Source organism: Canis lupus, chromosome 6 (genome assembly GCF_048164855.1).
Source record: "Canis lupus baileyi chromosome 6, mCanLup2.hap1, whole genome shotgun sequence".
In the NCBI taxonomy this organism is placed as follows: Eukaryota; Metazoa; Chordata; class Mammalia; order Carnivora; family Canidae; genus Canis; species Canis lupus.
In genome coordinates this window covers 43,180,396-43,203,573 of record NC_132843.1, presented here as the reverse complement: position 1 = coordinate 43,203,573, position 23,178 = coordinate 43,180,396, and the positions used below count along the sequence as shown (strand labels likewise).

The 23,178-nt window shown below is 54.0% G+C and overlaps 1 protein-coding gene and 1 long non-coding RNA gene across 4 annotated transcripts in view; both read left to right on the top strand.

Annotated features, from left to right (window-relative positions):
* ITPKB (inositol-trisphosphate 3-kinase B) overlaps nucleotides 1-23,178 on the top strand; it is a 93,156-nt gene that overhangs the window by 30,613 nt on the left and 39,365 nt on the right. The window lies entirely within an intron of this gene.
* Nucleotides 15,312-17,074, top strand: LOC140635491 (uncharacterized). The gene is made up of 2 exons (XR_012032805.1): nucleotides 15,312-16,404; nucleotides 16,648-17,074. It is a non-coding gene; the product is annotated as an uncharacterized lncRNA (long non-coding RNA).

Here is a 23,178-nt window from a genome sequence, read left to right as displayed (position 1 = left end):
GCTAGGAACAAGGGAGAACAGGCTGGTAGGGGCATGTTTTGTGAGTAAATGGGTGCTTGGGAATTGGGAGAGAGGGCAGAAAATTTCTTCTGGTTGATCAGAGTGTTTTCCCAGAAAGTCTGGGCTTGGTTAAGAGGCTTTGCTTCAGTTCCAGGGACTTTTCAAATTCCTGAAATGACCTGTTTGAGAGGGAGCTGCAAGGTGTGGCTCAAAGACCTGTTCTCAGGGTCAAGAGAAAAGTCTCAGGGTAGTTTGGCAGTGGCTGGAGGGTTGATGCACACAGCCTCCAGCATCGCCAGCCCAGCCTCCTGGAATGAGGTGGAGGCGGTCACAGATACAAGTCTTTCTGGTTGGAGGCCGAAGGGGTGCGTGCACATACACGCACAGGCGCTTCTGAACATTTGGATTTGACTCAGGAAGTTGACAGGACAGGGGAGGCAGAGCTGAGAACCCCAACTTTACAGTTCTGAAGTCTCTTCCCTCCCTCTAGCCGCCAGGATGTTTCTGCGAAATGTGAGGCGAGTGATCAAGGCAATTAGCTCTTAAATCTTCTAGGAGATCTTGGGATGATGATGCTGTGTGGACGAGTGACCGGAGTGCAGGGAGCCTATGGATCTGCTTTGCTCCGAACCTTAAACACTTGGGACCAAGCAGGGGCAATGCTGTGAATCTTTTTAAAAGCGCTGCCGCACTGCAAGCTACCTTGCTGGTAGCTCTCCTCTCCAACTCGAAGTTTAACGAGGCGTCTGTTTTCTCAGTGGAGAAGGAGCTTGAAGAACTTCCAGGAAGTGTATTGCAGCTCTCGGGCTTCACATGGGCCAGAAACTGTGTGAAGTCGCTGACTGTGTCCCCTGTGGCCCTCACCCCGGCCTGGTTGCTGCTGCAGACCATCCATCACAGAATGTTTAACTTGCCAAAGATCTCTGGAGATTTAAAAAAAAAAAAAAAAAGGCTGGCGGTGGAGTTGCCAGAACGATGCACGGCTCTGGCTCAAGCCGCTGCACAGGCTTTCTCGGTTGCTGTGCGTCTCCAGGGCGTTGTCACAGCCTTTCTGTTGGTTTCTCCCGAGTGACAAAATGTTGCCTTTCCCCAGTCTCCCAGGAAGAGCTCACAAGGCCCGCGGGGGCGGGGCTGCCAACGGGGGGTGTTCTCCAGGCTCACACCCGGGCCCGGGGTGCAGCCGGCGGGGGCGGCAGGCCCAGAGGACACTGGTCGCCCCTAAGGCGCAACGTGCGAGGAGTCCGCGGTCGGCCGTGGGCGCCGTGGGGCGCGCCCAGCGCGTCTCTGAGGTCTCGGGCCGCGTGCGAACGTCTACCTGCCGTCGGCGGCAGAGACGGGGGACTGCTCCCCGGGCCGGGGCCGGGGCCGGGGTCGGGGTCGGGGTCGGGGTCTGCAGGCCGACGCCCCCGCGGGGCAGTGCCATGGCCAGGGGCCCGGGTCGGGCCCACGCGGGGTCCGCAGCGGGGACACGGCCCACGTGGCTTGCGCCTGGGCGGGGGAAGCACCAGCGGGAAAGCCCTCCCCGCGTGCCCTCCGCTGCCAGCCCCGAATGCAGCGCCCCCTCCACGGAGGCCGAGGAGCTGCGCACGCCCGGGGCTGCCGCCGGACCCCCGGAACCCCGAGGGGGCGGCGACTGGGCCCGTCACGTGAGCGCGCCGCCGCCGCCGCCGCCGCCGCCGCCGCCGCCCGTCACGTGACCGCGCAGGCGCGCGCCCCGCCGCGGAGCATGCCGGGAGGGGGCCGCGCGGGCCGGGGCTTCCGCGCGTGGGCGTCGGGGGGCGGGGCGGAGGCGCGGCGGGGAGGAGCCCCTGGGGCGCGGGCGGGTGTAGACCCTCGGGCCCCTGACCCCCGACCCGGGCCCTCGGAGCGCAGGGCCCCCCCCCGCGCGGCTCAGGCCAGGGGGAGAGCGGGGGGCGGGGGGGGGGGCTCTGCGCGCTGCCTGCCCCCCGGCGCCGACTGCACCTGCCCCGCGGCCCTGCACACGCGTCCCCCGGCGCCCGCTGCCGGCTCCTCCGTGCCCGCCGCCTGCTGCCCCTGCTCGCTGCCCGCCGCCTGCTGCCCAGTGCTCGGTGCCGCTGCCCAGTGCTCGGTGCTCGCTGCCCGCTGCCCAGTGCTCGGTGCCCGCCGCCCTCTGTCCAGTGCCCGCCGTCCGGTGCCCGGTGCTCGCTGCCTGCCGCAGCGCTGGGTCTCCTGGAGACCCCGCTAGACCTCAGGCTGTGCTCTCAGGGCGCGTGTGGCCAGCGCCAGGCGTCCTGCCTGTGTGACAGCGGGACCCAGCCTGGCCCTGAGAAGAGAGGGCAGCCAGCAGAAGGGGGTCCTGGGGGTGAGCCGGGGGGAGGTAGTTTCTCTGCTCCACAAATACCCAAAGCCATGTTCTTGTCTCTTTTTGCTGTACTTTCCCTGGTCTAACGGAGGCACTTGGGGCCTTTTCGGACCCTCTCTAGGCAGGCAGGGCTAGGGTAGGAGGCGAGAGGAAGACCTCTGATAAGGGAGCAGTTGGTGAGTGGACATGGCTATTTGGCTCTGACTCTTGAGCAGATTTAGGAAGTGTTTGGGTGCTGATGCTACGAGGCCAGTTAGCTGGGTTCAGTGGATGTGACATTGACCTGTCATCACAACCAGGTTGGGTAGTGAGGGCCCCTGCGCCTTGCTCATTCCAGGCCCAGCCAGCAGCAGGCCTTGGCCAGGCTCCCTCTTCCTCCGAATCCCCACCATGCCAACCATATATGGAGCAGGTCTCCCTACATCTGTGAAGCTTAAGGCCCAAGGTCCTTGGAGAAAATGGGAAAGTCAGCTTTTTGAAGAGCTCTTAGCAAGATGGCAGAGCCTGCAAGTTCCTGTGGGAATTCTGTTGGGTTGGTCCGTTCTGTTCTGCAGAAATGCAACTTCCTCAGAAGCAGGAGTTGGGTCTGACCGAGCAGACCCCGTGTGGCTGGCTTTGGTTTGGATTGGAGGGCCAAGAACGTGTGAAGTTCTTGGGGGTGTGTTCATGTGAAGAATCAGCTGGGGCTTCTTGAGAAGTCTTGTCCCCATCTATGTCCACAGAACTGGTTTCGGACTGCCTGTTGCTGTTTCTTCTCGAAGGTACTGTGTGCTACCACGTCATGCCCCATGTGATCTAAAAACCCAGAGGCAAAGGGAAAGCTGCAAGTGATAGTAGACCTAGATCCAGAGGAAGACACAGACCTTTCCAACATAATGCATTTCTTCTAACTGCCTTCAGCTTCTCATTTTGTATTCTCTTCCTTCCTTGCTTGATTTCTGTCTAGGCACCTTCTGGTTCTATGCAGAGGAGGTTGTGTTGAGCAGTCAGGCAGGGTAGCCCATGGGAAAGAGAAGCAGACTGAGGCTGAGTTTCCATCATGGCCTGGCCGATTACTAGTACCGTTTTATTTATTTATTTATTTTTTAATAATTTTTTTTTAATTTTTATTTATTTATGATAGTCACAGAGAGAGAGAGAGAGGCAGAGACACAGGCAGAGAGAGAAGCAGGCTCCATGCACCGGGAGCCCGACGTGGGATTCGATCCCGGGTCTCCAGGATCGCGCCCTGGGCCAAAGGCAGGCGCCAAACCGCTGCGCCACCCAGGGATCCCACTAGTACCGTTTTAGGCAAGATATTCTTCTGTGAAAATCCTTCTTGCATTGGGTTTCTGTGGAGACGGAGTGGCATGTGTAAAGTGGCTTGCAGACGTGGTGAGTGGTACCAATTGTTTTATTTTTGAATTAATGAGGCTGTGCCATCCTGGGTGCTGTGGGGAGTCTCCCAGCAAGGACTGCTCTTAGAGAGCCAGCAGAGGAGAAGGGTGAACTGTCGAGTGCTCATATGTGCCAGGCGTCCTGCTAAGTGCTTTGAATATTCTGGCTTCCTCAGTCCTCACAACAGCCCTGTTTGGTAAGCGTTGTTCCTAAAACCCTTCTACAGGTGAAAACACAGAGGTATGTGGCGAATGAGTAACTCCTTGAGTATAAGGGAAAATTCTAGTATGTGAACACAGGCAGCCTGGCGCCAGAGTCTGGGCACTTCATTGCCATGCCCTATTCTGCGTCTCAGGGCAGGCCATTAGCATCATGGGGAACGGGCATTGTCAGCAGCCTGCAAGGAGCCTAGCGATACTGAGACCCTCAGGCCCTACTCTGGTTGTCCTGCTGTGCCCTCCTCTTCTCTCTGTCATGGTGCTGCTCTGACCAGGATGCTGCTGTCTGCAGCTTTCCTGCTAAATGGATGGCCCACTGAGTACTTGCCTTGTGGCCAAGACCTTCCTGTTCTCCTGGCATGATGGGTCCTTAGTATCAATGTGTTAGAAAACTCAGGCTGGGGGCGCCTGGGTGGCTCCGTCGGTGAAGCATCAGCTCAGGTCATGATCTCAGGGTCCTGGAATCAAGCCCCGCGTCGGGCTCCCTGCTCCTCAGGGCATCTGCCCTCTTCCTCTGCCCCTGCTCATGCTTTCTCTCTTTCTCAAATAAATAAAATCTTAAAAAAAAAAAAAAAGGCTGAGGCTGTTCCTGGTGGGGGACAGTGAGAGCCAGAGGCTGTTGGAGGGCCTTGGAGAAGTCATGGAGCCTGAGGAGATCGTGAGGCAGTGCTCCTTGCTCTTATCCACCAGCTCTTCACTGGGCCCTCCCCAGCAGCTGACTCCAGACTCATGCTGGCTTTCCAGCTCTTCTCTGAGCTGCCAAACACAGACTTCTTAATTTGAAGCAAGTAAGCGCAACAGGTTGGACATGGCAGCAGCCTGGGCTGTGAGCAAAGGAGCAGAGCTGGTACCCCCAGGGCTCTCTTTGCAGACCTCCAGCAGGTGAGAGTGTCGAGTCAGCAGGACGGAGGAGAAGCCAGGTCTGGAGCTGAGCCATGAGAGGTTGCCTCCTCAGGGATGCTGCCTTTTGTCCTGCTCTGATCTCTGAAGGAGTCAACAGCTCCTTTGCCTTGGGCTTGGCCTCCTGGAGAAGAGTCTTTTCCATTCTTCTCCAGCTGCTGGTGAACCTGTAAGGTAATGAGCTACTCACGTGTGAGTGACCAACGCCTGTCCCCCAGGCCTCTGTCTTTTCTGGTGAGGTTTAGCTGGGCCTTGCTCTGAGGCCAGGAGAGGCAGAAGGATTGGAAAGGTACACACCTTCCTGCCTGGTGGTCTTGCAAGGGTGAGCCCCTTCTCATGGGCATCCATGCCCCATGCCCTGTGCCCTCAGGCCAGCTGTGTTCAGCTCAGAAAGGAACTCTAACTGCCGCTTGGGGGGCCTGAAGGAATCTGTGACCTTTCTCAGCTTTTGCAACAACGGAAATTTCCCAGACATCTGCCCTCTGCCAGGCACTGTGCTGGGTGCGGGGGAAACAGATCCTTCAGAGCTTCTGTCCTGAAGCAACTGTCCATTGTGGGTGATCCCTCCTGCTCCTTGACAGCTACACCCATGACATTTAGGGGACAGAATACACAATTTGAACCGGTTGGGCAGACAAACCCAAAGTCATTTTCAGCCCACGGCATTGGCCCGCCCCACAGTAGCGTCACATTTGCGCCATCTGGAGTGTTGTGCACGAGACTTGCCTCCCGGGCTGGTGGGAGTGACCAGAGGTGCCCCAAGAGGGTGTTGGCTTCTCTCTGAGACCCCTAACATCCAGATGTGAAGGCACATCTGTTTTGCTAACTGTTCTTGCTTACTCCAACAGAGAGTCAGAGAAACCTCCCTGGAGTGATCTCTGGGGAGATGCTTCAGCTCTCATGGGCGTGGATAAGGCACTTTTGGGGGGGAACATGTAGCAGGGGACTGGCCACAGTGGCAGATTCTGACTACCCTCCAGGACTTGGTTTTGACAGTTACTATCTCCCTTGGGTGCTTGCTCAGCATGGGGTGGGAAGGTTGGGGGCCCATAGCCCCTCCGTCCTAACCCCTCAGAGCTGTGTGAGGTGGCCTAGGAGACCCCACTGGCCCTCATTGGGTGACCTAGCATGGGGCCCAAAGTGCCAGGCAAGGTCAGAGAACCCGTTGTTCCTAGGGCAGCTCTGGGGAGGAGAGGTCTGGGTTCCGCACACAGGAACCTGAGGACTCTCACTCTTTGGCAGTGCCACCTGGGGCAGTGGCAGGGCCACCAGCCTCTTTCCTGCAGCTGCCACTACCTCCCCCCAACAGTGACCCCCACCTTGCCACCAGAAAGAGTGACCAGGGCGCCGATCCATATGCTGGCAACTGCAGAAAGCCGGGCTCTCCCTGGGGATGTTAATGGCAGCCTTGGTTTGCTGAGTTTGGGGAATCAGGTGCAGAGTGACCCCACCCCCCGACTTGACTTCAGGCAGGGGGGCGGCTAGACGAGGAAACTCTTCCCTCTGCTGCTCTCCTGAGCCCCATTCTTTACAGCACTCGCTTATCGGAAAGGAGGATGTTCTCTTTCTGGTGTTTTCTGCACTATGTCTTTGAGATATTTTCAGATTTGCTAATGGTGGGGAGGGGTGGGGAGAAGAAAGCTCACGTTTGTTGACTGTTCTCCAAACACTGCATGCATCACACCTTACGCTGATTTCCGTCATCTGTCAGACCAGGAAACAGATTCCAAAAGGTTAAGCAAGTTGTGACAGGCACGTAGCCTGAATCGGTGGATTTGTTCTTGGACCTACCGGCTTCTAGTTGCACTTGCCTGTGTTTTCTGGTTCGATGAGCCGTACTTTGTTGCTCTCAGACAATAACACCTCCAGCTTCCAGCGAACCAGTTGGTTTAGTGGTTGCTGGTATGGTTTGTTCCCAAGAGGCCTGGATGAATGAACATCAGGATATGTCTTCTCTGTAATTCGGGACATTGTCTCCGTCCTTCCTGTAGGAGACTGACACCATGGACTGTGATCTGTGCCCAGGATGTTTTTCTGGGAGTGGGCACAGGTGGTGTCTAGCCCCTCACGCCCAAAGCTGGTGGATACTCCAGCCTCCTGCAGAGGCCCGGGCCACATCACCCCCACAGTGTCTCAGCTCTGAGAATCCAGTACCTTCGTCAGTGTGACAAACACTTAGAAACTCGGCAGAGCCCTCACGGATGTTAAGATTTGCATTGTTGACTTATCTCATTGTTAATGCTGGCACTGAATTCTCTGGAATCTGTCACCGTTAAGGGTCACAAAGGGACCCTGAGAAATGGTAGCAGTGAATACTCCACTGAGGAAATGGTGTCCTCGGGAAATGGAAGAGACAGTCCAGGTGGTGGCTGGCATTTGGGGAGTAAAACATCGTTGCTATCAACCGGCCAGGGTCGCCTGTCATCACAGATGCTGGCTACCAGTGAACACTTGGCTCGCACAGATCGAATCCTCATTTAATTTCATGAGCAGAACTGGAAGGTGGATATTCTTATACTCTTTGCCTCCATACAGAAGCTGAGGCTTTGAGATTAAATAATGGGCCCCAGATCTCATTACCTGGGAGAGCCTGGATTTTCACTAAGTATGTTGGATTCCAAAGACTGCTGGGTGGGGAGGTGGGTGGGTGAGTATTGGGCTAAACAGGGGCCCTGGGTGAAGATGCAGCGGGGAGCAGTATGGGTGGGAGTGAGTATCAGGCTGGGCAGGAGGCCAGGGACATGCCAGCCCTCCCCTTCTCTGCTTCACCCTCACCCTCTCAGGGTACCTGCAGGCCTCACCCTGTGTGGTAAGCCCTGCCCAGGCTTCTTTTTTGTTTATTTAAAGATTTTATTTATTTTATTTATTTATTCATGACAGACACACAGAGAGAGAGGCAGAGACACATGCAAGGAGCCCAATGCGGAACTCAATCCGGGGACTCCAGGATTACAGCCTGGGCCAAAGGCAGGCGATAAAATGTTGAGCCACCCAGGGATCCCCTGCCCAGGCTTCTCCACTCTCCTCTGATGCTTCTCCCAGGCTCTGCTCTCCCTGTCCTCTCTCTTCCTTCCTGCCACCTGTCCTGTCCTGTCTGCCAGTGGTACTGCACAGTGGGCTCCTCAGAAGGGCAGGGCCAGGCTGGGGCAGGGGTTGGGGGTCTGCAGGTGAGGAGGGGAAAGCATGGCAGAATGATACCAGGGCAGCGGGGCTGGTGGGGGGCAGTGGGAGATGCCAGGACTGCTGCCCATGGGCCCCTTCCCCTGCAGTTGGCCACACCAGCACCAGCCTGACTGTGCATGATGGGTATCTTTAAAATCAAAATACGGACCTTCGGGCTCTTTTATTATTGATTTTGTTTGCCACTTCAATCAGGATACTTTTGATTCTTGGTTTCTATGATTTGTCATATTCACTGTCCCAGCTTTTTGAGAGCATAGGAGGAATTAACACTTGACTTCAGAAACTGGCCCCATACCTTTTTAACTGTGGACCTTGAAACGGTGGGTTTCTTTTCTTTTCTTTTCTTTTCTTTTCTTTTAATATTTTATTTATTCATTCATGAGAGACATAGAGAGGCAGAGACACAGGCAGAGGGAGAAGCAGGCTCCTTGCAGGGAGCCCAATGCAGGATTCAATCTCAGGACCCCGGGATCACGACCTGAGCTGAAGGCAGACGCTCAACTACTGAGCCCCTTGGATGCCCCAAACCCAGTGGGTTTCAACTGGGGTGATTCGAGAATGTCTAGAGACCTTTTTTTCATCACAGCTGTGAGGGGAGTGCTGCTGGTGGTGTGTGAGGTAAGGTCAGGGATGCTGCTAAACCTTTCACAGTGCACAGAGGAGCAGAGAATTCCTCTGTGCAAAACATCAGTGTAGCTGAGGCTGAGAAATCCTGAGTTTCTTCAACTGCAAAAAAAGAGCATCATGAGACCTGGCCCCCTGCCTTGGGGGGTGAGGAATATGAATGCACTTGGTGTAACCGTGAAGGGCTGTGTGTGTGTCCAGCTCGTGCCCTTATCAGTTATGATCAAGGCACTTCACACCAATCAGTATGTGGCTGTTCATTCATAAATCCAAGGAGCGTTGATAGAAAGGTTGACCAGGAGTAACTCGGGAAGGGCCCTTCTGGGATCCTCAAAGCAGCCATCCTCGAGGTTCCTAATGAACAGTCCATGATCAGTAGCCTCCAGAGTGTGGTTCAGATCTCTTCAAGATTGTTCGGCCACACTCAGATGCAGATTTATGTCTGTTTTTTTTTCATGCAACTCGAGGAGACCTAAACACATTCTCTGTGGCATTCTTTCTGGTTTTATAGCCTACGCCAGGAGAAGAAATGAGGTTGGTTTGTTGAGACTTTCTTGCTAAACCCATTTAGACTGTGAGCAATTTCTGCTTTTTCCCTGTAAGTATTCACAAATCACTCATTCTATAATCCAGCCAGGCAGAAGCTTCCAGAGTCCAATTTGGCAAAAATATGAGACAAATATTCACCGGTCTTTGGTCTTTTGACCCTTCTCTGTCTCCCATGCGGTCTTAAAGGTTGCTAGCAGTAGTTCTGTGAGCACAGCGTTGAGGTCTTTCAGGGCTGTCCTTGAAGACCAAGCAAGCATGTGAGGGGTGCCATGGGAACCCACTGGGGCAGGGCCATGGGATCATGTGAATTCTCTTCAGAGCATCAGTGTGGGGCTCTACAGGGAAATGTGAATTCTCCAGAAGAGGAATGAGCTAGAAACCAACCCCACTGATGCATAAGTTCTTCCTGACGCAGCCCACGATATCTACTGGCTGCAGAAACCCCAGCAGTTTTAAAACTGCAGACCATGACCCTCAAATAGGGGTCAGTATTTGGTGGTCACAGCCCATCAGTTTTAATGCAATGGAGTGGAATAGACCTCTCAGAGTGCATTGCACAAAGCAGTGGTAATACTGGTTTGCTAGGTTTCTGTTACCAGTTCTGGGGGGGTGGGGGGGCCTCATTGGCATGCCGTCACTGTGATTGCTTACGATGGGTCCCAGGTAACCAGGCTGGGTGAGAGCAGGCAGTGGTCTGTAGACCCACATAGGAAGTGGTTCTCAAGTCTAGAAATTAACTTCTGCCACCATGTCTCTCAGCTGTGTGTCATCTCTGAATGTGCAGGGCGCTCAGCATTGCCGGATAGGTGCTCGGCTGAGGCCAGCAGGGCAGGGGCGGGACGGGTGGTGGAGGGGCCCAGCTCCGCATCTCCCACCTCCATTCCCCGTGGCCATTCCATCCCCTTCCAAGCAAGCAGGGTTCGGTGCTATCTGCCCCCAGAAGGTCCCCGGAAGAGTCTGTTGTGGGGGTGCCACCTGGACGGAGCTCCGAGGTCCCTGCACAGAAGCAGCGCCCAAATCAGGACCAGGTGCTGTGACACTTGAGCCCAAAGCAGCCGGTCAGGGAATTTGGCTGTGGCAAGTGACTCTCCACCCCTCCCCGCCCCCCACCCTTCCCCAACCAGGCCAGGGTCACAGGTGTGGGCTCAGGAGCCAGCTGTTGGGATTTTACTGTCTGCTGGTCATTGGTGCTTGGTAGGAAAAGGAGAAATGAAAGACCATGTTGACACTGGTAAAAATGCACAAAACAGGGTTGTTGTGTGGGGACTATCTCCCTCCCTCCTTTCTTCCTGCTAAAGAAGTTAGCAAATTCCTCAAACCTAGAGATTTGTATGTATACTTTGGGCATTAATAACTCTACAGTCCTAGATAGATCTCTTGGCTCTCTTTCCTGACAGTCATCCAGGGGGCAGTTTGATGAGGATTTGCCCGACCCTGAGGCTCAGAGTCTCAGAGGTGCCACAGGTAGGGCCGAGTGCCAGACTCTCTGGACTAGGATGTGGGCCTTGGATTCCAGATCCAGCCTCAGCCACTCTGCCTAGGGTTGGGGGAGGATCAGCACTGGTTTATGTGAAGGGTTCCAGGGCTGCAAAGCCAGAGTGCTTTTTTTCGAAGCTTACCCCTTTAAAAGTGATTTCCACTTTCTTATTTATTTTAAGATGCTTTGGGACTTGTGTTTATGAGATCTCTTCCCACCATTTCATGTGACTTGGGACATAACGCAGAGATGATGTTCTTTTTACTCAGATGGAAAACTGGCCTGGGCCGGGGCCTACGGAAAACTTGGAAAACTTTGGAAGCCAGGCAAGCAGGATCCCTCCCCCCGCCAAAATAAAACCCCAAACACACAAAACAAAACAACAAAACAAACAAAAAAACCCCAAACAGTTTGTTCTGAGAGGCAGTCCAATGTAATAGAGTGTAAACTTTGGGGTCAGGTGACTCACGGGTGGTTCTAGCTCTGCTCCTTGGTATATTGCTGAATTTCTTCTTAAAAACGTGACAGCTGGGGCACCTGGGCCGCTCAGTGGTTGAGTGCCTGCCTTTGGCTCAGGGCGTGATCCTGGGGTCCTGGGATCAAGTCATGCATTGGGCTCCCTGTGAGGAGTCTGCTTCTCCCTCTGCCTGTGTCTCTGCCTCTCTCTGTGTGTCTCTCATAAATAAATAAAATCTTAAAAAAAAAAAAAAAGGAAGTGACAACCACAGGGGTTGTGAAGGCTCTGGGAGAAGTGAAGACACGACAGCTGCACACAGTAGGCCCTTTGATAAATGCTGGTCTCCTTGCAGACCTTTTATCCCTGTCCTACCAGGGCTGTTACTGTTCTTCCCTGGCTCCTGGTAAGTCACCCATTTGGGCTTCAATGGGTGCCTGGGAGCCCAGAACACCCAGGGAGGGCTTCCTTGGACTGGCCGTTGCCAGCCTTTGGAAGGAGGGCCTGTGAAAGCAAGTGCAGCTCCCAGCACTCCTTCATACCTGGGTTTTGCCTTGGAGTCATTTAAACCTGAGCTCATCCTGTACAATGACATGATGGGGGGAGAGGGAGGCAGTCTGTATAGGGCGCTGGCCTTTACAGCATTATTAGTGTTGGGGAAGAAGCTGAAATGGGTCATTCTTGAGAACAGAGTTTTCCTGAAGACACGGTCCTAGGACTAGCAGGTGTCTGTTCATTTTCCTCCATTAAAATTACTGGCTCTGCTCGGTATCAGGCCAAGTGTACTAGGCAAATGCTGCTTTGCAGATGATGGGAGGGGGTTCTGTTATTCTAGGTCCTCCACTTCCTGCCCAGGCTGAGGCACTCAGGAACACTCGGGGGTTTTCCTGGGGCTGGTTTTAGAATGCTGCACATGCCGAGTCCTCCCCAGACCTGCTTGGCCCTGCCTGCCATGGTCATCAGGGGTCTTATGGCCTGAGGTTGGGAAGAGAGTAGAAGAAATCAATCTTAAAAAAGTGTCTATGTTTATTTCAAGGGAAACAATGTGCATCCTTACCCACAAAGAGAACAAGCTAGTTTGTAAAAATTGGAGTAAAATACACATCACATAACACTTACCATCTCAATCATTTTATTTTATTTTTTAAAGATTTTATTTATTCATTCCTGAGAGACACAGGGAAAGAGGCAGAAACACAGGCAGAGACAGAAACAGGCTCCCTGCGGGGAGCCTGATGTGCAATTCCGTCCCAAGACCCCGGGATCATGACCTGAGCTAAAGGCAGATGCTCAACCACTGAGCCACCCAGGTGCCCCCATCTCAACCATTTAAAACTGTATTTCTGTGGCAGTGAGGACATTTGGACTATTGTGTAACTCTTACCACCGTCCATCTCTAGGGCTTTGCCATCTTTCCCAATTGAAACCCTGTCTCCATGAAACAGCTCCCCTCCCCATAACCACCATCCTCCTTCCTGTCCCTGTCACCAGCTCCTCCAGGTGCCACCTTGGGGTGGAATCACAGTGTCTGTTTTTACGACGGGCTTACTCCTTTTAGCACAAAGTCCTCAAGGTTCATCCAGGTCATCGTAGCAGATGTCTACACTTCCTTCCTCTTTAAGGCTGAGTAATATTCCGTCGTGTGTATCTGCCACCTTTGTGTGTCCATTTATCCATCTGTGGACACTCGGGCCGTTCCTACCTTTCAGCTCTTGTAAGAAGCCAGTTTTGGCAGATGGTCCTCTGTATGACTAAGTGAGATATGTGCGGATATCTTTGAGTGCCTGTCTGCTGGAGTTTATGTAAGTAGGGCAGAAGAGGCCTGGTTCCTATCTGGAGAAGCTCTCCCTGCCACCTGGCTTGTGAAAGGCTCTTGACGAAAGGGTAAACAGGGAGCGCTTAGAGGCCAGACTCCAAGTTGGACACACACGCAGCAAGCTCCTGCCTTGGGTCCTGGCTGCGGTGGAGCTTCCCTGCACCCAGTGGCCAGTGCATCCTGCATTGGGGGGATCTGCTCCCTGCAGGGCAACAGTGGTGGGAGGGCAGCCTGGAGGTGGTGGCCCGGGCCAGCACCAGCTCTGTCGTTTCCAGGTTGGGGGACTCTGGCTAAGTACTTAGCCCCTCTCAATCTCAGCCTTTGCATTGAAGAGGACTTTTATGTGTGTGTATCAAAGGCAAAACATCAGGGGTGCCTGAGTGGCTCAGTGGGTTCAGCATCTGCCTTCAGCTCAGATCATGACCTCAGGGTCCTGGGGTTGAGCCCCACATCAGGCTCCCTGCTTAGCTGGGAATCTACTTCTCCCTCTGCCCCTCCCCTGCTCACGTGCTCTCTCTTGCTCTCTGTCTCAAATAGATAAAATCCTAAAAAAAAAAAAAAGGTAACACATCAAAAGCTGTCAGCCCAGTTGGTGCATGCTCAGAAAATCTCGTGTTTCCCTCCTCCTCCCTTCTCTACCCCAAGTACCTTACTGGGAAAGACCTTGTTTGATTTACCTCCAGGAGCCCCCTGGCCTAAAAGGAATCTGACACACAGTAGGGCTGCTAGTTGAACACTTGGAACATTATGCTCAACACTCTGTGTCAACCAGTGGCTCTTCTACAGTTGGACTTTGCAAAAATGTTTTGAGCAAACACAGCACCATGGCCCGAGGACAGGACCTCCGAAGGGGACCACTTCGAGGGAAATATAATTTATTCAGATGGGTAGATTCTGGCTTGCCTGAAAAACAGAAACCTAATATTGGCACCAGGACTTTTTTGGTCATTATCTCCTTCGCTGTGTTTTTTAAAAGATTAGTGGTTGAAGCTATAAAAATATGTTGGTTGTCAGATGTCTTGGCAAGAAAACCTATCCCGATGGCTTTAGGAATTTTTGTAGAGCCAGACATCTCTTCTGGGAGAGGGCTGTTTTGGTCAAATCGCTGGACAGTACCTGGAGAAGGTCAGAGCACAAACTTGGGCAGCTTGGAGCTGGTAGCCTGAAATGTGCGTGTCTGTGAAGTAGAAAGGATTGGGTATGGGGGGGATTGAATAGTGGCTTGTGGTGAACTCTTCATGTTGGTCTGGGGATGATGTCTTTTGACTTCAGTCTGGGTGGCCTTGGGCAGAGGGCTGGACACAGGGGGCCCTTGAAGCTGAGGAGCAGCTGTCATGCCATCCGGCCCCACTGGTGTCTGGGTGGCCCCATCTCTGCACCAGGCTAGGCCCCCAGGTGAGTGGATCTGCTGGCAATCAGGGAACTCTGAGCTCGCTCATGCACCTATGGCTTCCATGCAGATGGCTGTTCCAGGCACACCAGCCAGTCTCCTTGCATCCTAGGCTGGTCCCCAAGCTGAAGATCAGAAACTGGGCAGCTGGGTGTGACATGGCTGGGCGGGGGGAGGGTCGGAGACCCAGCAGGCCGGACTGGCACCTCTTTCCAGCCCACTTTTGGCAGCCGGTGTGGGTGGTGGGTGAGACATCTGCTTTCATCCAAGGATGGGAGTCATTCACTCGTGGCTCCTAATGAGCGCTCTTCACAGGTAGCTTATAGTGCTGTGGCCCGTGGCCCAAATATTTGGCAGCATTCTGCCCTTTTTCTGCCTTCCCTTCTTGACCAGAGTGTGGCTTGCACCACGCCGAAGTGTAAATGACGCGATGGAGAATTTCATTTTTTAGTTCATTCCTTTTGGCTCACTGATGGCAATACTAGAAACCCAAGACATGACTTGTGTCCCACAGCAGTGAGGCAGGAGTGGTCCAAGCCTTCCTGCACCCTGCGGGTTCTGACTCCAGCACCCCAGCCCAAGGCTGGCTGCTCCAGGGGGGCTCTCATCGTGGCAGCAGCTCTGTACCCTAGGCGCCCCTCGGCATGCCACACTCTGCCCCAGCACCCCTGGCCCTGGTCACCATCCGTTCTCACCACCAGCAGCCCCCAGGACGCAGTGGCAGGTGCACGCTTACCACCCAGGACAACGCCTTAGCAGGGACTGGACACACACCCAGGCCCTCTGAGATATCCTCCCCCCGACATCGTGCATAGCTACTTATTACATTTCAAAAAGGAATGCTAGTTAGATAGGAGGTGCAGGCATGCCCTGGAGATAGCCTTTTAGTGCTGGTAGCTTTGGAGAGTACCCTGGCCTGCGAGTTTACTGAGGTTCAATGTCGGCGTGGGTCTGTGCTGTGGTGCGGGACCATCACGGCGCACCTGGAGGGTAAGTAAGGGCAGTGCAGAGTTTTCTGTGTCCCCTCCAAGCTTAAGGAGGCTTAGACAGTCTGATCCTTTAGAAGCTATCCCCAGTTCCCCAAAGCCCGAGGTGGATCCCAGCTCTGGCCTAGGAGATGCTGTAGGGGGCCTGAATCTAGTAACTGTACCTGTGTGAACCTGAAGCAACTTTCTGCTTCCTTTGGTAACTAACCATGACCTCCTTTCCAGTTAGTACCAGTTGTGCCCAGAGATGAAATGAGGCCCACCAGGTGTCTGGAGGATTGGAGACATTCAGCCAGCAGAGCCTTGCTGTTGATCTCCGGGGCAGAGGCTTCTGTGAGCTGGCCCCTGCCTGCCCGCCTCCACTGCCTCCCTGTCACAGCAGACAAACTGTCGGGAAGCGTGCTGGCCTGGCCTCCCCTTGGTTTCTCCCGAGGGTCCCTGGCGAGCCGTGTGCGTGGGCCTCCCCTAGCGTGCCAGTGGGTTGTTCTCTCATCCTGTGGCAGCAGCCTGGTGAATCTGGAGCTGGCATCTCCTCCACCCTCTTCCCACCCTTTACCTGCTGCCCACACAGTCCTCAGCTCCCCATCACCCCATGCTCACCTGCCCGGGGAGAACCTCTGCCCCCTGTGCTGCCTGCACTCAGAAGCCAGCCCCTCACTCCCTCAGATCTAGAGCCTCCGGACCAGAAGGGGATTTTTTTTTTCTTTTTAAGCTTCCACAGCGTGTTTGGACTTTTCATCAGTTCATTTTACAGATGCTGCACTCAATACTTTGTACGTGCTAAACATTCCAGCTGAGCGAGCCTCAGGACCTGCCACGGAGGAGCTGGAGGTGTAACTTGTCATGGAGATATGCAATCAGATTGTGGGGCTCAGGAGCGGCAGGGGCAGGGTGGTGTGGCATGGCTGGGGAGGGAGGACTTGTGCCCTGGGCGTGCTGGGAATCTCCCCAGCTGGCATCTTTAAAGGTGTCTCAGAAGCAGGGACAGTTGAGCCAGGTGTTGGGTGTCGACTTGGATGTTTGTGGCTAGACAGAGAGGGAAACAAGATTCCAAATTGAGAGATCCCACAGCCCAAACCTGTGACAATGTGGCGGGACCGGGAGATGGTGAGTGGTACCTAAGGGAGCTGGGGGTGAGGACCTGGGGTCTCTATACCAAGGGTGCTGAATGTGCAGCACGTGCCAGCTGGATTTTGGAATGCGCACTCTTGAGCAACTAAAATGTTCTGTGGGCGACAAGAGGACCTGTTGGGTTTTGAGAGTGGCATCAACAAATCTAGGTATCTAGAGAGGTGGTAACTCTGAAGAGAGGGACTTTGGGGTGCCTCCCTTACCATGTTGTTCCCGTAGAAGGACTGCTTTCCTCCTGGTGCCTGAAGACCATCTTCTTCATCCTCCACCTTGCCTTTGGAGTCTCCCCAGGCTTTAAAAGGGAAGCAGAAATCAGTAGTTTCTCATGACCCTGTTCTGCCGTCCCTGGGGAGGACCAGCGGATGAACCCGATGCCAAGTCCCACCTTGCAGCCCCGCACCAATGCCACCTCTGTGTGGAGGGAGGGGGCGGAGGGTGGGAGGCAGGAGCCCTGATGGGCAGCACAGTGGCCCTGGTGCCTGTGGACTCTGATCCCACTGGTGTGCCTCCGGGCAATCCCATAGGCCCCCTGTGCCTGGCTCTTTGTTTCTCTGCCTCCACATGAATGACTGCCTGCCTTCTGGAGGCTCCGTGAAGAGCCCAACAAATGCCCTCTGAGAATGTCCTTGTAAGAGCATGAGGCCTGGCATCCTCTGCATTCACTTGTGTCCTTCCCGAGGGCTTGCTCACCAGCTTCCTCTGTGGCAGAAAGGACTCTCCGCCCCAGGTGGGCTCTTAGAGATGATTCTGGGACAGGAATGATTTGGGGTTTGTATGGACTGAATCTGTGGGTTCCCCTCTCAGGAAACTAGCTCCCTTTTGTCCCCCTCCCCTGGCTCCCTGGCTGGGGTGGGCTGCTTTGTGGATCCAAATGTAGGCAGTCCATGCAGACTTTGGAGAGGGGACAGTGGGGTGTCCTGGTTGGGCTCATCCCCTCCTGGAAGCCTTGTACCAGGCAGGCCACCTGCAGAGCACCTGGCAACCAATGAGCATGTTTCTCTTACAATGAATTCTTCGGGTGGGGGGCAGGGGGGACAGGAGTGCTGTCCTTCCACATCTCCTTACTGGGAAACACTTAACACTGGTTCCACTCCCTTTTCCTTGGTTCTGTTCCTAAGAGCCCTGGCGTCAGAACCTCGTGCCAAGGGTGAGAACTGGCTGCCGTATGGGCTACCTTTCTACTGCTACATTGATTCTCTGTGTTGAAACTTCCCCTGAGACCCAGAAAGCCAGACGGTTTGTCAGTTTGGGGCATGCCCCAGGGTATTAGCAGGACACCCATGCCTTCTGTAGCTGGAATTGAAGTTTCCACTTTGGACCAACAGCTTATAAACCCTCCAGCATTAGTGTTGCTAAGATGAAAGCTGCTTCTTGGGGCACAGACTTCTGTAAGGTGCTTGGTGGTTGGATTTTAGTCCTCTTTCACCCTGGCCTTGGGCAGGTGGCTCTGCCTTTTCTCAGATGGGGATACAGGAGAGGCAAAGCAAAGAGGTGCACAGTTTTAGGATCAAGACTCAAAGGAGTCACCTCCCCCTCCATTGCCCCATTTCCCAATTGGATACCACCCAGCAAGCAAGGGGGAAATGGGCAGGGGGCACGGGGACATGGCATGGTGGACGGCAATGAGTTCTTGGCATGCAGACACGGATTCAGGTCCCAGGTTTGCTTCTAAGGAATTCTGTGACCTCGAGCGAGTCCGGGGATCTGCTGAGCCTCTGTGTTCTTACTGGGGAGTCGGGGCATCTTAGCAGCCATCACCTGCTTCACAGGGCTGTTTTGAGCATCATGAGAACAATATATGTAAAAGAGAGCTCCATTGAGTGGACGGATGTGAAAGGAGAACAGAGAGAAAGGAAAAGGAGAAACAGCCCCATTGGCAGCAGGGTGTTTTGTGCTGGGCTGCTCTGGGCACGAACGGGAAACTGTTGTTCTGGAGCTGGGATTCCCCGATCCTCTCTGTCTTGGGACACCTGTCAAGATTCCCAGGGTTTAGCTCTTCCACCGGGTTTGCCCATGTTTGTAGAGAACAGGTGACAGGTTGCTGGGCAGTGGCTGCCCCTCTGGGGCCTGGCTGCCCGCAGAGCGTCACCGGGTAAAGTAGGAGGGTGAGAGTGGGTGTGGGTTCCCCAGGTGGACAGACCCGTCTTGGGCAGAGCTGCTTGGGGTGACACAATCCAGTCTAATTGCCACCCACTTTGGGAGGTGGAGCTGTGGCCAAATGCGCTGACTCTCTCTAAACCTACGCCTCCTCTGAGGCTGAACTTGGACATAAAGAGAGGCCTGGAGGTGGGGATGCTGGAGCGCCAAGCAGGCTGAGTCCCACCCTGCCTGTCTCCCTCAGCCACGTTTAGTTTCTTGTGGTTGGCACTGCTCCTCCCCAAGGAAGTGTGATTCTCGCTCCTTCCTGGGGTCCCCTTCTGAGGGGCACTGTCAGCCCACAGCCCCTCTTCTCTTCATACCAAACACAGGCTAAGCCCCAGTGCATTTGGTTGTTCACAGCTCTTGGCATCATCCACCCAGTACCTAATATGTGCCAGGCAGTGTCCTGGTACAGTTAGTTCTTAAAACAGCCCTGCGGGTGGTGTGTTATCACCCCTATTTTACAGGTGAGGAAAGTAAGGCTCAGGACCTGTAAGTGGCTTGGCATCAGTCACATGCTGGGCAAAGTGCTAGAGCCCGGATTCAGACTTCTGCTTCCTTGGCTCTAAAACTTTGGCTCTCCCTTGCCACCTTGCCTGTCACTCCTGACAGGAGAAGCAACAGAAGTCCCTCTGGGATTTCTTTGTTCTCAAGAACCCTCGCGTGGCTTGCTAAGTGTTACTCACTGTTTCCAAGTTCTTTTGGGGCCAATGTGACAAAACACCAGCCCAGTGGTTCTCCCCTAGGAAACATGGGGGAACTTTGGAAGGTTGGAAACGTGGGGGCCTTCACCAGTCCTCTGTGCCAGACTGCAGTCCACACCAATTAAGTCAGAATCTCTTGAGAGCGGGACTCCGGAACAGTGGTCAGAAAGTTTGCAGGTGACACTCATGTGTTGCCAGGGTCACAGACCGCTGCACTCACCTGCCAGCCTCTAGCTGTTGGTGTTCCTGTGCTCCTTTGAATAATGAAGGTTGAAATGATAGCACCTGCCTGGGATCCTTTAAGGGGCCGAAATATCCTCCAGCCCAGCCTTCTGGGTGGCCTGCCTATCTGGCTACAAACTTTCCAGATAGCTCTGCCATGACTTCTTATTTAATGGCATCATTCTTCCTGGGAGCTTCCACGCAGCATCTGAACTCCCAGCCCGGGGCCTGGGAGACAAATGTTAGAACACAGTCGTTTTGAAGGGGGAAGTGAGGTATGGTCAGGCGAGTTGTATTCTACAGGGTTGCCAAATGATGGTTCGCTAACAGCCCTGCACTCCCTTTCTCAGTGCCTCTGTTAAAGCATTTAAATATTGCTCCCATGGGAAAGAACAAAGCTCCGATCCAAATCTGAATGATGCAAAAATATGCAAATTGGTTTGTAAAAAAAAAAAAAAACATGTAATTTTTAAATGTAATCTTTCACCTTGATATAGGAGTTCCTCTGCAAGGCAGTTGAGGGGAGGCTGCCTGACATCTGGCAGGCCTCGGTTGGATCTACGCTTTAGATTTTATCAGCTTCTCCACCTCAGCTCCATGCTCTTGCCAGCACCACTGTGAAGACATCAGGATGGATGCAAGCTTTGGCACGGTGCCACGCACATGTGTCCGTGCCACACATGTGAATTCCTTCCCCTTCCATCTCTGCCCCATTTTAAAGATGCTCTGCAGTAGTAAATTTGCTAGCCAACCCTCTGGTGAATGAAGGAACGCTCCTAAGAGCAGAAGCACTAGTCTAGGCCAAAGTGTGATGTGATCCTCAGGGTGGAAAGAAAGCCATCGGGCTTCTCCCAAGGAAGGCGTAGCAGCCCACGGGGCTGAGAAGTGCCCGATGATGGACCTTCTCACTAGACCACTGGGTCTGACATGGTGAGGGGTGGCAGACGGTCAGTTTTCTGACCAGGGTGCTCAGCTGAAAGGCCGCCAGTGGTGGCATGAATCATCCTACAATCCTGGGCGAATTCTGTTTTCAGAGGACACTGTCAGGTGGAAACACTTCGTTCCTAAGCAGACCACTTTCTATTTGGGGACTCTTTCATGGGGCTCTGAAGGAACACGCCCACTTAGCCTACTCACAAGGGGTGTGTGTGTGTGTGTGTTGGGGGTATGATGAGGTCTTGCATTCATCAGCATGAGTTTCAACATTCTCCGGTTCTCCCAGGGACAGGTTAGCTCTGGTGGCCAGTGGGTTTCAAGGTAAGGGGGCAGCATGAATCCTCAGGTGAGAGCAGGTGTTAAAAATGCCTCTTGGACGGTAGTTCCCTGCCTCTGCCTTTCCTCAGGCTTGACTGCATCTCAAGCAAGCTGAGCTTTTTCCCTGAGAAGTCCCTAGATTGGATGCTGGCCTCTTTGCCAACGTCCTGGCTCAAGGGCCTGGGCCCTTTTTTTCTCTCCTTCCCCAAAGTGTGAGATATTGCTTCCTTAATAATGCCAAGGTATCATGGGTAACTGCACAGCAGGTGGTGGTAAAGTCCAGGCTGCAGTCACGGTTTCTGCACAAGGACCCAAACACCAGCATTTGTCTCATCCGGGACTGTGTCTGTGCCTGCTGCCAGGACTCAGCTGCCCTCAAGCTTTCCCACCTTCCACCTCTGCCAAAAGGGATTTAGAACATCGATGCTGCCTCTCAAATCTCAAGAAATGCCATAGAACTGGAGGTTATTATGCTGAGTGAAGTCAATTGGGAGAAGGACAAACACATGGTTTCATTCATATGGGGAATATAAAAATTAGTGAAAGGGATTATAGGGGAAAGGAGAGAAAAATGAGTGGGAAATATCATGAGAGGGTGACAAAACATGAGAGATTCCTAACTCTGGGAAACGAACAAGGGGTAGTAGAAGGGGAGGCGGGCGGGGGGATGGGGTGACGGGGTGACCCGGTGATGGGCACTGAGGGGGGCACTTGACGGATGAGCACTGGGTGCTATACTCTGTGTTAACAAATCGAACCCAATAGGGATCCCTGGGTGGCGCAGCGGTTTGGCGCCTGCCTCTGGCCCAGGGCGCGATCCTGGAGACCCGGGATCGAATCCCACGTCGGGCTCCCGGTGCATGGAGCCTGCTTCTCCCTCTGCCTGTGTCTCTGCCTCTCTCTCTCTCTGTGTGACTATCATAAATAAAAAAAAAAAAAAAACAAATCGAACCCAATAAAAAAAATACAAAAAAAAAAGAAAGAAAGAAAGAAAGAAAGAAATGCCATTCGGATTTCAAGAAGGGGGGAGCGCTCTGTCCAGGGTCCGGCTGATGCTGATGCTGATGCTGATGCTGATGCTGATGCTGATGCTGATGCTGATGCTGATGCGGGCCTCCCCAGCCGGCGGCCCCGCCCTCCGCCACGCCCACCGCGCATCGCCACGCCTCCCCAGCTTGCCGCCTTCCCGGCTCTCCGCTTCGCCCCGCCCTCCTGCGCTCGGCCCGCCCCCTCGGCTTCGCCCTGCCGCGCTCCGGGGCAGGCTCCCCGCCTTCACTATTGAAGTGCGCCCCGGGGCGGGTCGCCAGGAGGTGGTTGGTGCCCTTCAGCAGGTGCAAGCGCAGACGCGGGGCGCGGGTGTCCATCTCAGTGGGAAGCACCAGGTCTGGGGTCTTCCTGCATGTCCCCCTCTCTCCCTCCAGCATTGCTTCAGTGAAGTTGAGACATGGGAGACACAGAGAGAGACAGAGAGGCAGAGACACAGGCAGAGGGAGAAGCAGGCTCCATGCAGGGAGCCCGACGTGGGACTCAATCCCGGGTCTCCAGGATCACGCCCTGGACTGAAGCCGGCGCTAAACCGCTGAGCCACTGGGGCTGCCCCCAAAGTATACTACTCTTTTGTGTCATTCTGATAAGGAAGAAAATCTGCATTTTTCTGATCCACTTTCTCCCTAAAAAACACTTCAGAAGGGAAGCAGGATCTGAACGTGGGTCAGTCCCCACAATTCAGCTTTTTTTGAGACTATCCCAAACCACAGAATTTAAAGGCCAGCCATTATTAGTGAGCTTATGTGATTAATCCTTCGATTTTGTGGACTGACAGAAGTGGATGACTTGCTAGGGGGTACAGAGTCAGCTGCAGATGCGGGATGCAGAAGAACCCAGGGCTCTTCCCCAAACTCCAGGAGCACTGAGGAAGACAGCCCTTTTTGATTGGAGATCTATCATAAGGCATAGAAGCGGAGAATTATATGACAAAGGAATAGTTTTCCCTGGAATTCTGGTACATCCTCATCTCTTCTTACAAATGGAAACAGTGACATTTTACAAGATGTAAAATGGATTTTGCCCCTGCCCCCACTATTGGAAGGAAACACCAGCAAGTGGATGGAGAGGCAGAGGGCTCTGGCTTGGAGAGGCACCCAGTTCTTTGGGACACATGGAGTGATCTCTGAAGAAGTTGACCTGGAGACTCAGCTAGCCCATGTCCCTTCTCCGGGGCAGTCACCTTTGCCTCTCAATAGCACCTCCCCTGGGACCTGCCCCCTGAGATGCCCCCCTCTTTCTGGCATCCACTCTGAACCTGCCGTTTGTTTCTTGCTGGGAATATTGACTCCTCTGTTGTCACTTCCTGGGAGACCTCACTGGTCACACGGGGAAACCCCTTCCCGGAGAGCAGCTATGAGCCTGGTTGTCAAGACTATGTGAAAAC